The following is a 15,281-nucleotide window of genomic DNA, read 5'->3' on the forward strand; positions in this document are numbered from 1 at the left end:
AGAGAGAGAGAGAGAGAGAGAGAGAGAGAGAAAGTGGGATGTTTCCGCGGAAAAATACGCGCCCACGCGAACGTAACATTGTTCCGCCATTTACGCCTCTTTTTTTCGCGGGCTGAAAAAGCACCGGGAATCAATTAGCGTACTCACGGAGTAAATCGAGATCGAATGCCCCGACGGAGATTGCGCGTAGCGTCGTAGCGTCCATTCGACGAATTACTTAACATTCCGCGCGCGGTGATGAGAGGAATTGCTGCGAATTAATTTTTGCACGCTGATTGTTTGGCCGGCTACCGCGCGCAGAACGCCACGGCGGATCCTGATTACTCGAGTGAACGCGGATGAGCGGATGAGAGAAGCTCGGGCTTCACGGTGAATCGGAGCCCCGGGATCATCCGCTTTTGCACGTCTCGTGCGTCTCTTCCTGCAAAATAATCTCTCAATTTATCCGCGGTCACCGCGCAATTTAATTCCGTGCCCGGTGACGCGATTACATCATGCAATTAATCCCATATTCAGGTGACGTAACATTCAATTTCCGCGGGCATTAGAGCCCGCTTTATGAAGCGCCCGTGGCGCCCACATTTTTTGCATTATTGAATTTTGCAACTCCACAGTGCCTATTTTCCGCGCTGCCGGCGGCGCGATGGCGAGCATTGTCGCGTCGAGTAATCGATGCGGCTCGGGCCTTTAGTGTTTCGTGAATTGTATTGCGAGCAGGACACGCGGGGGTGAACAATCCTACTCTTCGCGAGAAGGAAAAGTTGTGCGATCGATGCGTGTAACAATTGAAAAAGTAGTAGTAATATCAGAACCGATGGCTCGATCGCCATTGAATTTAAATCTCGACGCCGCGAATAGTCGTAAATCTGATCCTCCGGGAAACTACGAGTTCCCAACGGCGAAGTTTCACTCTTGGAAATGAGTTCCTCCAAGTTGTAACGGTTGTACGCTACTTTTGAAAATTACCGATTATCTTGGAGAAAAATGGGAGAACCCGTAGACCGGTGGATTGATTTGGTATTTATGGTGAAAGAGCAATATGCACATTAATCTTATCTTTATTCCGATTTGGAAAACTCTAAATTTTCATTACAGACTCCTATATTGAAAAATTTACATTGATTTGCATGGGTTATCACAAATTTAAATGTTTTACTAAAACTGGAAGTGGCTTATCAAATCCACAGCTTATCAATGCGAACGTAGACTGAGGCAAAAATATCAGTATCTAAAGATGTAGCTGAACATTCTTATCATTTTGACTCTTAAATACGAATATCTAAACGTTCAACATTAAATATATATGTACATATATTCTGTGTTGAAAGTTTGAATATTCCTGTTTAAAAACAAAAACAATAAGAATATCCAGAATTAGATATCAGAGAATTGGTAGTTTACCTTGCATCTTCCTCAAGTTTCCGGACTAACTTACGTATTCCTTCAATTTTTCGGGGTGAAATTTCACTATCTAAAGAGAGTTACTTTTTACTTCCAGAGTAAATTCTTCACTCTGAAATTCGTCGAGTGAATATTTTCGCTCGAAATTGCATAGTGAGTCTGATGTACTCCGCCGTCACAGGAATATATTCTTCACTCTAATCGATTGAAACGTTCGCTAATATCATGTCAGGATCTACTCACTCAAAGCTTGAGTGAAAGCATTCAATCTTACTACTTCGAGTGGCAGTATTTTCATTATCGCTTTGAATGAAAATACTGCCACTTTCTGCCCGTTTCGAGTGAGATTTCATCCCAAGACATCTAAAGAGTACATCCGCAAAAAGCTTACGAGTTCCCGTTCAAAAGTGCTCGCGAATATCGTTTCCCGATCGCGCGCGCTACTTTCTCCCCGTTCATCTTTAACCAACAACTAGCGTTTACGTCTACCTGAAAAATATCCCTGCTTCTTTGCGCAACAACGAGCGCCGTCCCCGTTCTGGGAATAAAGAGGCGCGCGCTCAAGTGACCCATTAATAATATCTGAAATTTATGCGTCGCTACGCTGCGTATTTATCGCGTGTCGTGTCGTTTGCGTTATCACGGCTTAACCCAAATACAGTCTCACACTCTCTACGCCGCCTGCCTGACACTTCACCGGTGCCGGGTAAGTTGTTTACGCGGTCGGACGTTACCCTGCCTTTCTGACCGCGCGAATCATATCCAGTCACCGCTGCTGAATATTCCTTTTGGCATCGATCCGCTACGTGAAGCGACACGAAGCGACGTGCCGTCGGCGTTTCTGGACGAATGAGAAAATAATCGTTCGGCAAAACGACAGCAGCCTACTTGTCACTTGCGCGTGCACCGGCGTTGTGCAAAATCGCCACGTTTAACGTCCGCCTCGTGAATAATTTAATGCCGAGGGGGGAGGGGGGGGGGAACGAGCTTTACGCGATAGAACGCTTGACGAATATTGATTAAAGCTTAATATTACGCCGTTCTAGCGCCTCCGCCGTAATCTTCCCGACTATCGACAGCTATTATTAATATTTCATAATTACTCGAATGTCTTTCAGCAACAATTTCGCTTTCCGCACACTTACACGCTCCAATTAATCGCTGCGCTTCGATGCGCCCGTCGCGTTCAATGCGTCGTTCGCGCGCGATGCGTGCTATGGTTTCTTATGTCTTTGCAAGTACAATCCGACGTTCCCCGCCAATTAATCGACGAATAATCACGGTACATCCCGACAAATCAAATCCCGGAATTTGAGGGGTGGAGCAAGGAAAACTCACAATCCTGAAAACTGTATAACTGAGTTATGTACCGAAACAGAATTTTTCGGAAATATTGCAAGCATGCCATTGCGCAGTTGTTCAAAATTTACAATTTCAAAAACTGTGCACGGAGAAAATCTCCCGAAATATTGAAGATGTCCCACAGTTATATGACAGGTTATTGACAACTTCACGTTTTCAATATTTCGAGAGATTATTTCTGTACTTAGTTTTCGAGATTGTCATTCTTTCGAACAATGGCATGCTTGAAATATTTCGAGAAAATTGTATTTCGGTACACTGTTTCGTATTCAGTTTTGCGACTTCTCGGGACGTTGTCCCACTTTAACTTCAGTACTTCTTTTCTGGGAATTGTGCATGTCTATCATAATTACGAGGCAGTACTTTTCGTCCAAGTCGTTGTTTAAATTAATGGATTGCCGCATGGCAAAAATATAAGAACAGGAGGGACAGTCATTACGTGTGAGTCACCGGTAAATGAATCCAGGTTGTGTCAAAAGTTCGCCAGTGCAAAGCTCCGATTAATCACTTAACGCGGACGAACGCGATCTCCACGCTACGTAGATGCGCTTGTGAGGCTTTAATAAAATCGTCCAGGTGGAAGAATCGGCACATCTGGGACTCCTTCGTCCGTGTGGAAACGCACACAAGGAGTTTCGCGGACTAAATTTCGCAACGGTCCCATTTCCCGTCCTGGGGACCTCGCTGATTCCGTTTAAACGTCGGATCATGGACGTGTGTAAATTTGTGCAGAGATTTCTCCCCTTTATAGGGGCATTCACTGTAACGTAGCCGTAACGGCAAGCAACTGTGTTATGTGACGTCTTTACGTCATAAACTTAACTTCGTAAGTCATTCCGACGGCTTTAAAAGTTCGTGAGAGATCGAGATGAAACGTGGCGCGCGGATGCGACGAGGACGGTGAAATTGGCGTCGAGTGTCTGGGTTGAACTCTCTTTCTCCCCTTCCTTCCTTATCTTGACATGCAAGAAACTTACCGACACCATCGATCGGTTCGCGATTCAATCGGGTCAGCGAGGACGTTACTCCAGTTTCGGTGATGTTTTGGTGATGTCGATTCTACTGTTGCTGACTGCTGCTGCTGCTGCTGTAGTGGTGATGCCGTTGACCTGCTCCGAGAGAGTCTCTGGTTCTGATGTTAATGGCGCGGGCCGAGTTTTTCCTTTTTCGAAACGGAACGCCCGCCCTGGTTCTTTGCGAAGCGACTTGAATGAATCGTCGACCTTTTTACGAGTGATTAATGGCGGAATAGCTTTTCAACGACTATAATTCACGTTCGCCGCATCGGAGAGGTCCGATAGCGGAGACCCGCGATGTCGACGCTACACCGAAGAGATGTGCAATGTAGCGAATTATACGGTCGGATTAATTGCTTAGGGGATTGATTATGAACACGGTACGCTACATACACACGCTTAGCGGGTGGATATCGCTTAATTTATAGTATGTGCATCGATACGTAATCAGCCGCTCGTGATTCCCGTGTAAGACAATAATCCAATTTCCACGTTACACATTACGATCTTACAGATTCATGAAGCGTGAACTAATTAAATTAAATCACTCAAATTATTCCAAATGTACAAAGGAGAATTGCCAAAATCGTAGCTTATCATTTTCTTTGTTACTATTGAATATGAACATTTAACAAATCTAAAACAAAACGATCATATTTTACTAGCTGAAACTACCAAGCATTACTCGGCTTATTGTAAAATGTCAAGGGGATGAAATCAAGGGGAAGGGTGTTCAAGAGGGATGTTCAGGTTTTATGGGAGCCTATATTTTCCAGGCTCCTAAAGAACAACTATGCAAAATTTGATCCAGATCGGTCAAAAAATTTAGAAGGTAATAGAAAACATACAGATATTCTATTTTATATATAGATTTTATGCACGAACATATAAATAAATCAGGTACGCTTTAGAAGACTGATACGACTGTTTCCCCTATATATGCGTAGAGAATGTTAATGGCGTACTGTTAAAGGAAGTAATACGTCGCCGTTATCGAACAGGAGATATTCAGTGCAGATATACAATCGCGCGAACATTCGAATGACGGTAACGCAATTCCAAAGCCCGGGAATACACGGAGACCAGCAAAGCTTTGCATGCATTATAGCGAGATGTTTCGCTTCGTCGCCGATTCATCCCAGTCCGCGTGGTCTCATGGAAATTCGTAAAATGAAGCTCGCAAATATCAATGCATAAAACAGCGTACGAAGCGAACATAATGAAATAATAACAAAAACATCTTTGTAAAATTGTGATTCACTTTTACGTGAAAATATATTTGCCGGTTACTTATTGTTCATGTATTAAAAATAATCCTCTTAAAAATAATAATATCGTCGCGTTCTGAAAAATTTACGTGAATTTGATTGCCACGCGAAGCATCGACGTCTCTCACGGAAATAATTAGATCAAATCAACTGCTAACTTAAGACCATAAACAAATGAAATATTAATTTCTTGAAATATATCAAATAGTACCGAAAGTTTTTGGTATTACTTTCGGTAGACCTGAGAGTGTTTGAAGACTGCGACTTACAAGTAAACTTATCCAAAAGGTACCCCGGATTTCTTTCTAATTTGGCACAAATGTAGAAGTACAAAAAATATTTAGGTCATATTTTTTCATTTTGAGTTTTACGGGCAGTTTATAGCTTTTTAATGTTCTCACTCCTATCATCGACAAGTACAACAAAAACGCATAAAAAATTAAATTGAATACAAGATATAGTTAAATAATTTTAACAAAATCGGCATAGCTGAGACACGAACCATTCTAAATTTCTTTAGCCGAGATTCCAAACGGAATATATCAAATTTGTGCTAAGTTAGTCAAAAATGGTTCGAATCTCGGCCAAACCTAAAAATTATTGTATAAATAATTTTTTTTCAACTTTTTACATGTTTTGTTTAAACATTTTATTATTTACACAAATAATTTTATACATTTAACTTTATATTTATAACCAGCAAACCAAAAACGTCTATATCTTGTATTGAACTTTATTTCTTATGCATTTTCGTTGTACTTGATGATAGGAATGAAAACATTAAAAAACTATAAACTGCCCGTGAAACTCAAAGTGAGCCAAAATGAAAAAACGACCTAAATATTTTTTGTACTTCTACATGTGTGCCAAAATAGAAAGAAATCAGAATGTAACTTTTGGGTAGGTTTATTTGTTAGTGGCCTTGCGCGTTCACGCTCAGTATGTTACTACGCGAACACGTGTTTGACGATTGGCGCAGTCGACAGCCCCATGGGTTTCGGAAAATCTTGCCTTGTAAAGTTACTCGCGGGAATTTCCATGCGGCAACGATCGCATAGGCGATACACGTACGTACGCTTTAGTTGGATACGGTAAGCTGAATACGCTCTATCGGAGTGAAGTTCAAGTTGGAGCTCGTGATAAGCCAATAGTACTGAATATCAAACCGCGAACGTTTCGATACTACGCGGTTACGTCAACGAGAGAGAGAAAGAGTCGATATTTTATCGCCACATCAGAAGATGTGATTGAAGTTATACTTTAACAGTTGCACAAACACCTGAACGTGTCGGTCGGTCTGGTTCGCTCCCGCGCGATCAAGTAATTGACAAAACCCGGCAATGCTCACGGAGCAATATTCGGTCCGATGGATATCTAAGCGTGCTTTCCCAACGGGATTCGGCTACCTTTTCCCCTTTTCCCGAATTAGTTCAACTCGACTCGGCGTTCATTCACGTTGCGCGGAGCCGTGAAATTTCTCGCACGCATATCCCACTCATATATATGCATATACATATACACATACCACAAAAATGCCCCACATTGGAGGGATAATCAAGTGATGCGTAGGTCGTCGTTAGTGTGCGTGTGTACGTAAAGTGGAGCAACAACCGGAAAGTCAGTCGGACCAGCCGGCTGGCTCCGTGCTGTCGGGTTTCGTTGTTGCACCGATCCGGTTTACACGACGACGACGACCACTACTACCACCATCACCACCACCACTACGATGGCGACGACAAGCGTCGTCGATGCGACTCACCACCCTCATTCTCTTCTGGTTTCCTCTCGTCCCTTTTTCTCGCTCCAAACCCGCGCGACATGTCCCGTGGCGCGCACGAGATGCCGGCTACCCTCGTTTCTTCCGTTCGCCACGGAGTCATCGTTTTATTTCGTTCATCGGCGATCTCGTCGGTCTTCTCCTCGCCTGGCAAGCGGCACGGGGCCGCGCCGACATTGGCGACGTCACGTTCTCGCAACGTGCTGTATCTCATAGCCGACGGCGAGGTCATATAGTCTATCATCACACAATAGCCATCGTGTTTGATAATATGAACTTTGATTTATCGAATGGTAAGCTCGGCGAGAGCGTGTCTTGCACGGAAATTTTGCCATGAAACCGAACCGTCCATAAATGTTCACTCTGCCTAGTAGGGGAAAACGTCCAGTAGCTTTACCTGTTTTCGGCACTTTTGCGCGGATATTATCAAATATTACAATGTATGCACCTTAATATTTAATAAAATTTGTGCAGGGTGTTGAAATTTTCGCTAAGTGCTGTAATAAGAGAGCTGGTAGGGGAAAACCTAGCCGGCACTCTACCTGTTTTCGGTCTCGCGAGAATATAAAATATTAAAACATATAGAGATTTAAAAGAAAATGAATAAGCAAATAATTGTTAAATATATAATAATGAAATGTTATTTTAAATAATTTTTTTAAATTTTAATTTTTTAATTTTTATAATTTTTATTTATTGCATACAATAATAAATAATAATGATTGCTGAATCATTAATAAATAATTCTCCGTGCATCGCCGGCTATTGCTGGGCGTTTTTCTCTCCAAAAACATACATAACGTTGTAAACGCAGACTGCATTTGTCTCCCAGTTAGATCGCGTTCTCAGCTTCGCACATTATGCCAGGTAATAATAGACGATGAGAGTGCCGGTTTCATAATATTTTGCGCGACAGCTGATATTAATGTCAACCCATTATTCGCGATGCCGCGTATATTATATTGCCAATAGATTCGCGTGGTATACGTACGCGATTTAATTTACTTCGAATTGCACTTAACGCAAGTGAGCCCGAGCGCCAAGCCGATACTTCGCTGTACTATCGATTCGGTGAGTCCTTGCGCTTAATTATAAATCGATACGCGGAAGCCGAGTACGCAAAACTGTGCGCGCGATGCACGCTTCGTTACACTGCAAATTTACATATAGCGACATCTTTTTTTCTCATTGGCACCAAATCATTTTGCACAAACTGCGCGCGCGCTCACGTTCCCTTCGCTCCTCGTTCACAATCTATAGGATGCTCTAGGCAATCGATGAAAAAAAAAATGGATTTATGTACCCGCGATAACCTTTATCGGAACTTTGTTTCCACCGTAAAATCAATTTCGAAATGAGGAATTTATGTATTCGATAACCTTATCGGAATTCGTTCTCGTCGTAAAATCAATTTCAAGCTGGGTCTCTTCCCATGTAGTCCCGATTTCTTTCCATTATCCTCCAGCGCGAGATTCCCATAAGATTCTTCTCCCATAAGTTCCCGCGACATAAGTGATCGGCGGATACCGTCCCAACGGGGATGTCTCGTTTTTTCGTCACACTACGAGAACGGCGTGAGGCAACGTCTCCGAAAGAGTCGAAGCTATAACACTGCGAGTCCAACAACTCGCGGGAAAATATTGTGAGGTTGCCGAGACTCTCCGGAGACTTGGGTTCCGCTGGAGGAATGTCAAGAGTCACCCCTTGCGCCGTTCTCTCCGATCTTCGTGAACTGCAGTTCGCGAATAACGAATTTACACGCCACGTGTATGTGTGTGGCATACGCGTTCCAGTTGTACGTCGTAGTTCATTATGGAATCGCGATCTACTTGATGTAAGCCGGGATTTATATTTTTGCAACCAGCGAAACATCACGAAATCGCATTTAGGAAATAAAAATTATGTATATCATATGTGTGTTTTACAAGAATTATTCGAAATATTTACGTAACATTGAATGCAACAGTTCAAGCCACTCGTGCAAATAAGCTCTGCGGACTTTAGCGCTTAGTTTTTTAGTCGCGAAAACAGTTCTCGTTTCCAAATTGTTGTTCGCCTCACGCCGCGTTCCGCGTAGATAAAACATGCATGCGAAAAAGGTCAGCTTTACTTGCTCGTTCGCCAACTGCGCGTGTGCGGCACGATGTCTTATAAGCCATGTTTGCTAAAAGGATCTCTCGGTTCTACCAATGGTCCTGAAAAAACAGTTTTCTCCCTCTAGCTCAGAAATCAAGCGTAAACAATCATGGATCGCGCTTGTTTGCCCAGGACGGCAACGGAAACGATTTTCGAGAAAATCTCGCGGCTTCCTGTGTATTTCGTAAGTTGTTGAAGAGTTATGTCATGGATTTCGATATACCGTGGTGCCTCTTCCTATAAGATCTTTAATATCAGTCAGAATATTAAAGCTAAGAAACATTTACCGTTTGATGTCGGTGAGTAAAGCCGAAGCAGCCTCGTGTCAAGGAAACATCTCTTTGCAAAGACGCGAGGAGAAGCGAAAAATCGCGCAGCATTTGCTCAACGCAGAATATTGCGTATTCTCTAGGAAATCAGTTTCTTTCGGCAGGCTTCTACTACGAACGGAAGACCTTTACGCAAACGACGTTCTTTTTGCGCGATCGTTACGTTTCACTCAACTCTCCGAAGTTCCATTCCCGTCTCAAGCATTTTAATTTCGTTAATCATCGTCAAAGGAATATTTAATGCGATTTAAGAAAGCAGAAATAGGTATCATTTGTCAACTAGAGACGACTCTTATTGTTAGCAACAAGTAACCGTTTCTATTATCGACTTCAAGATTACTCCAAGATTTCAAGATATAAATTAGGACGTTTCATTCGATATCATTACCATCCTCTTGTCTCAAGACTGTCTCAAGACAGTCACAAGTGCTCTGCACATTATTTCTAAACAAAATTGCCTGTAATGGACGCCTCCACAATCGAGGGAAATTGCAGAAATTGCTACAACTAAATCGCTTACAAGCAATTCTTGCTCATTAATCAAATTCTGATTGCGGCAATTATTTCTTATATCTACTTTCTCTGTATATAATACTATTTATAATTACATAAAATACGTGGAAATGTGTGTGTTGTGCAAATATCACGAGAGAGGATTGGGTTTTATGGTGTGCCTTTTACTTTTACAAAGTGCGCAAAATGCTTCGCCGAAAATGTTTATTATCGCTAAAGTTTTGGGGGAGAAAAGGAGGGGAGGGGAGGGAGCGGTATCGTCACGTTTGAGCGAAGAAGCGAGAAATTCAAAGCACGTTTGTCCGTGTAATCCTCATAATGGTTCACGTGACAAATAAGAAGTCGCTTCGGGCATGGGGATTAACCCGTATAATTCTTACGGTCCCTGAAGTACAATTCGACAGACATACGCACAGGCGTGTTTCCTGCGTGGCCCTTTACGACCTTGCAATCTGTCCCTACACAGATCCTATACAGACCCTTCATGGTATATAAATCGCCGGTGAGAGACTGCGTAGAATAAAAATTCCTAGGCAGAGATATGTTTAGAAGTAAGTTCGCGGAAAGCCGACATCTCTGTCTCACCATGTTCTAACAATATCCCGCATTTCGTGATTAGTTGTAGCGATTGTCAGCGAAATTATTATTTCAGAAAGTGTATGTTAACGTATCTCACAAATGTGAATTTTTCGCGCGGACGTCACTTACCACAAAACGTGTGTCGCGGTTTCACTCTATCCCATTTGTTAATTAAGCACCGGTAAATCAATATCAATGTTTTCTGCCGTATCTTTAATGTCAAATTAGGGCGTGTAATGACAAAGAACAAACCTTCCCAATAAGGTCTGCTACTCTTTCAGCAAAATTAACGGTAGTGTTTAAATTTAGAGCTCGTTCAAACAGCGACACGGTGTACAGACAATTATGTGATTTATTGTGTTTTACAGAGAACAAACCTCAACAAGGTTTATTACCTCTATGGGAGTCAACAGTGACGTTTAAATATAAAGCTCGTTCAAACAGTGAAACGATATACAGGCAATTATTTGATTTATTTTGTTTTATGGAGAATATTGAATTACCGATGGAGTAATGTTTGATCGCGGGAGGAGGGCACACGTTCGTAGTTTACTCAGAAAATTGATATAACGGCGTGTGAATTCCGGAAGATGAAATATCATCTCCTTTATACATTGGCGTGCGTTACCTGCCACAAACGAAACTGTCTACCCGCATTACTTGGAATAATTTGAATATCGATCGACGATAAATCACCCGCTTTCCCGTCAAATAATGCCAGTTGTTCTTGCGACACCCGTGCATATCCACGCGGATCTCGGGAGTGTCACGAACCAAAACAACGGTAGTAGTATTCTCCCCGCGGATATTCACGGGAGATTTATTCGCCTAACGAATCCCTCATTAACCCCTCATCTATTACTAACGCAACGATGAGAGTGGTTTTGCGATGGGGACGACGCGGCGGTTCGCGAGTAAGTAGATCAGTTCCTTAAGCTAGATCAATTCGAGAGTTTTACGTATAACACGCAACTTGATTATGATGATGAAATTCTGGCGATTTCATTCTGGCCATTCTCTTTTACGACGTCGTAATTTCTTAGACACGTCTATGTGGCGAGAGATTGCTCTATTGTTATGCGTTGTACGCGCCAGAACACACGATTTGGGACAGATGGAAGGAAGAAGAAAAAAACGAAAGAAACGCATTATCAAATCTATCGTCTTCCACGTCATGAGGTTGACGATTCTCCGATAAAATGCAACTGAAGTCGCCCAGATCAAAGTTAGGACACTGTCCACCATTTGTAGGGAAGCAGTGAGTGAGCAAGAGAGAAAAAGAGAGAATCTGCAGTAAGCCATATCTGTACTTATTCCGTGCTGCAGCGTACTTCGTCATTTCGATCTTAAAGCCTGTCTCTCGTTCCTGTTTCTTTCTTATTCTCACTTACGTAATCCCTAAAAATGGCGGACGGGATGCAGACCAATTAGATACTTTGTCTTAACTCTGATTAGAGGAACTCTAATTGCAACGAAATGAGCACAGTGTGCCAACGATTGTGTGCAACAGACTCGATTGTCACGTTGCAGCGGATTGCTATCGACCGCGTCCGCATTGAATTCATATTTCGCCGGAGTCCGCCGGAGTCTCCGCAGAAATAACGGCGAATTGGCAGCGGAAATCAAACGCATCTCCCAGGGCGCAATGCGACGCGACGGATCGGTGACAGAAATTGAGAACATCTTCTAAATATAATTCGAGAGCAGGCCAGAGAGTGGCGGAGATCAAGCGGATCTATCTATCGTTGTGGCCTCAATGCGTTGTGGGCGTGTTGAAAATTTATTCGCGCAGATTCATTTGGATTCAGCGCGCTGCGAGAGTAGCGGAATCGCGGAATGCAGTCGCGCAATTCGCTAGTCGTTCATAACGCAAATGTTGTACGTTCCGATAATCGGCGAAATACCACCCGCATCGACGTTCACGTGCGATTTGCCGGACGGAGGAAGCTATTGAATGGAGCTTTATAGAGAAAAAAGGGATGGCGTATGCTCGGGAAACCCTGATAATTTCTCCTCTCGATACGCGGAGTATTCCCAGACGGTAAATTCGGGGCGAATCCCGAACAATGCCGCCGAGGAGATTGAATGAAGAAGAAAGAATGATTTGTCTCAGTGGCAAGCACGCCACTGAATGAAGCATTAATATCGCCTTCAATTTTTTCCTTTCTTTTCTTTTTCATTTTTTCTATTGTTGCGCCCGTCCCGGGAACTCGCGAGGCAACAATCGGAAGGCGTACAATAAATCGTGAATTCTCACGTTGCATTGATACCGATCAAATGTTTACAAAAGCGCACATTTTTCGAAGAACGAAGAGAGAGCACGCGACATGAATAATCGCGATCTTACGATCCTCGCGATGTTGAGCGCAGGAGGCGCGCGGAATCTAATAGCCGCGTTGTTGAAATATCTGAACGTCAATCCTCCACGTCCGGTTACGGGATCGATCGAGTGGCCTCAGCGCGCAAACACGCGTTATTGGCAATTGAGAAAAAGCCAGTTAGCGGACGATTCGCAGCGATATCGCTTCCAGCCCGTCGCGTAGCAGTTATCGGCGGTCATCTATCGATCGCGTTTATTCCTTCATGATGCGGAGTACACCTTGCACTCGTAGCTTGTGTGTACTATGCGGACGTCGGTTATCTCAATGGGAAATTACGTTACAGCTATCGTACCACGGTAAACATCGATAAGAGGGCCGCTTCACCTGTTTATCCGCGGCGAATCGCCCGGGCTGTACTCGCGAGAGACTGAAAAATATCTTTACCGACGGCGTGCAACAAAAGAACAGCAACTTGGACCCGAGTCTAAGTTTTAATCCCACTTTAGATCTAACTTTCTAACATTTGTATATATTCTAAAGGATCAATGTATGTGTAACACATACACAAGTGGCAAGTGAAATCCTACTTAGCGCCCCTACGTGGCAAAAACGCACAAAAAGTCGCTTGTGGGTTCTAAAGAGTACCTCTCGACAAAGCTAGTAGATTAAATAAAACCAATCAGAAGTTGATGCAGGCTTTTCAGAATATCAAAGCAAGTGTTAAATGGAATATTGAGGTCGAAAGTAGGATCAAAATTTCGACTCGGGCACAAGAACGCGTGCACGTGTGTCCCTTTTACTGCTGATATCAAGGACATCGCGTGTATCACCTTTGAAGAGAAAAAAAAAGAGAAAAAAAGAGATGGAACGAGAAAAAGCCGTGGATATCGCGAGGGACATCGACAAGAGCTGATAACGCGGGAACCGCTGATCTGCGGCGCAGGTGCCGTTGTCGGCAACCTCTTTTATAGTCTTCCTTGTAATTCCGTTTTGTCCAACTGGAAAATACCCCCGATTTTTCGTCCCTCGTAACCGATTTCGTATTTGCCTCCTGCGAGATTTCGCGCAACAGTCCTCTTTTGCATTTGTATTCGGACAGACATGTGGAAATAGTCGCGCGGCGGATAAGGTAAGACGGAGCGGCCGTTTCCAGGGCTTTTCCGGAGCTTTTTGATTACTTCCTCAATCAGTGTCGGCGCCACTCTTCCGTGGAGCAATATGGAGGTGATCGCGGGATAAAAGGAAAGTCCTCTTTATATGCGAATACGTGCCGCGATTTATACGTCGAACACGTACATTCGATTATTTAGGGTAGCAGCTTTAAGTCGCCGTCTCGCCGTGCCTCGGCTATTCAATAAACTTTGCGGTGCCGCAAAAGATTAATGATGTAAAGCGAAAAAGGGATCGTCCGGAGCGCCTTTCTGTGTGCTCATGCAGCGCGCACACACACATATTTAAAAATTGCTCATACTTTAAATAGAACGTAATGTAATGTGTTACAGTTATTAAGCCGTGGGGCATGTATCTCATCATGCAACAGTGCTGGAAGCATATTTCCGCGAATTCTTTGATGTTGAGTTTTGTATCATCTCGAGATTAACCGCGTCGCAAAAGCACCGCTCTCGAATTGGCTGTTATTTCAAATCGACAATAGGGTTTTGTAATCTCAATTTGCAGTTTTCAATTAGTACGTATCACGATTGCACAATAAAATCTACAAGCCTGTCGGGCCTAGCGGGCCTGTCGTCGGAATGAGACGTATCAATGAGGCATTAATGACGTCTCTGACGTCAATAATACAGCGTTAATATGTCATTTGGCATCATCATGATTGCTGGAAATGCTCGGGATGTTCTCGTGAAATTGGCGTTTGAAATGCACGGGATTGGCAGTTTTCTTTGCGACAATGTCTTTTAACGTCGCTTAAATTATAGGGAGTACGGCTATGCTTATCAAGTTTGGTCGACAGCTTTAAACACGATCGATCACGCCGCATCGTTACCATATCGTTTGCTGTTCGGTTTGCACGGTGTCCCGCGTCGTTAAAATCACCAATCATGCCGATCGATATCCAACGCGACATATGCGATTAACTGAGCCTTATCGACGGCAATGTTCTATCCGGCCGTCGTATCAATCGAATATATTCGTCGTGGGCGAGTACATTTACCAAACGTAAATCGCTTTGTGACGCAAGCGCGGCGATTGCAAGTTTTGACCACAATCAACGTGCCGACGTTTGGATATTGCAAGCTATAACGAGTTTGCCGAATCGCATAATAACCTCGATATACTTCGGGTAAATGGATCCCGTAAAAAACACCGATCGTATTTCACGCGTTAAATCCGCGCGAGCGGGAGATTCGAGGATGCGGTATCGGTTTTCTCGTTTCTCGTCAGCGCTTTCGATGATGCAGAGTTAATAAAGCTGAAGAAACGGCGGAACTCGGTTATCCCGATGCACCCTTATCAACTTTCCTCGCTCGAGGACTTTCCCTGACTGCTAATAATAAATTTCCGTCCGCTGGTGGAAGAGAAACGAGAAAATTTACAATACGCGTTACGTGGCATGGGGAGGG

General features: G+C 43.4%; 1 protein-coding gene across 3 annotated transcripts in view; it reads left to right on the plus strand.

Annotated features, from left to right (window-relative positions):
• The window catches only part of LOC116846159 (ras-related protein Rap-2a), a 58,042-nt gene that overhangs the window by 35,493 nt on the left and 7,268 nt on the right, over positions 1 to 15,281 (plus strand). The window lies entirely within an intron of this gene.

Source organism: Odontomachus brunneus, unplaced genomic scaffold, assembly GCF_010583005.1.
Source record: "Odontomachus brunneus isolate Ranch 3 - 2012 unplaced genomic scaffold, Obru_v1 Obru_scaffold_004, whole genome shotgun sequence".
NCBI classification, from domain to species: Eukaryota; Metazoa; Arthropoda; class Insecta; order Hymenoptera; family Formicidae; genus Odontomachus; species Odontomachus brunneus.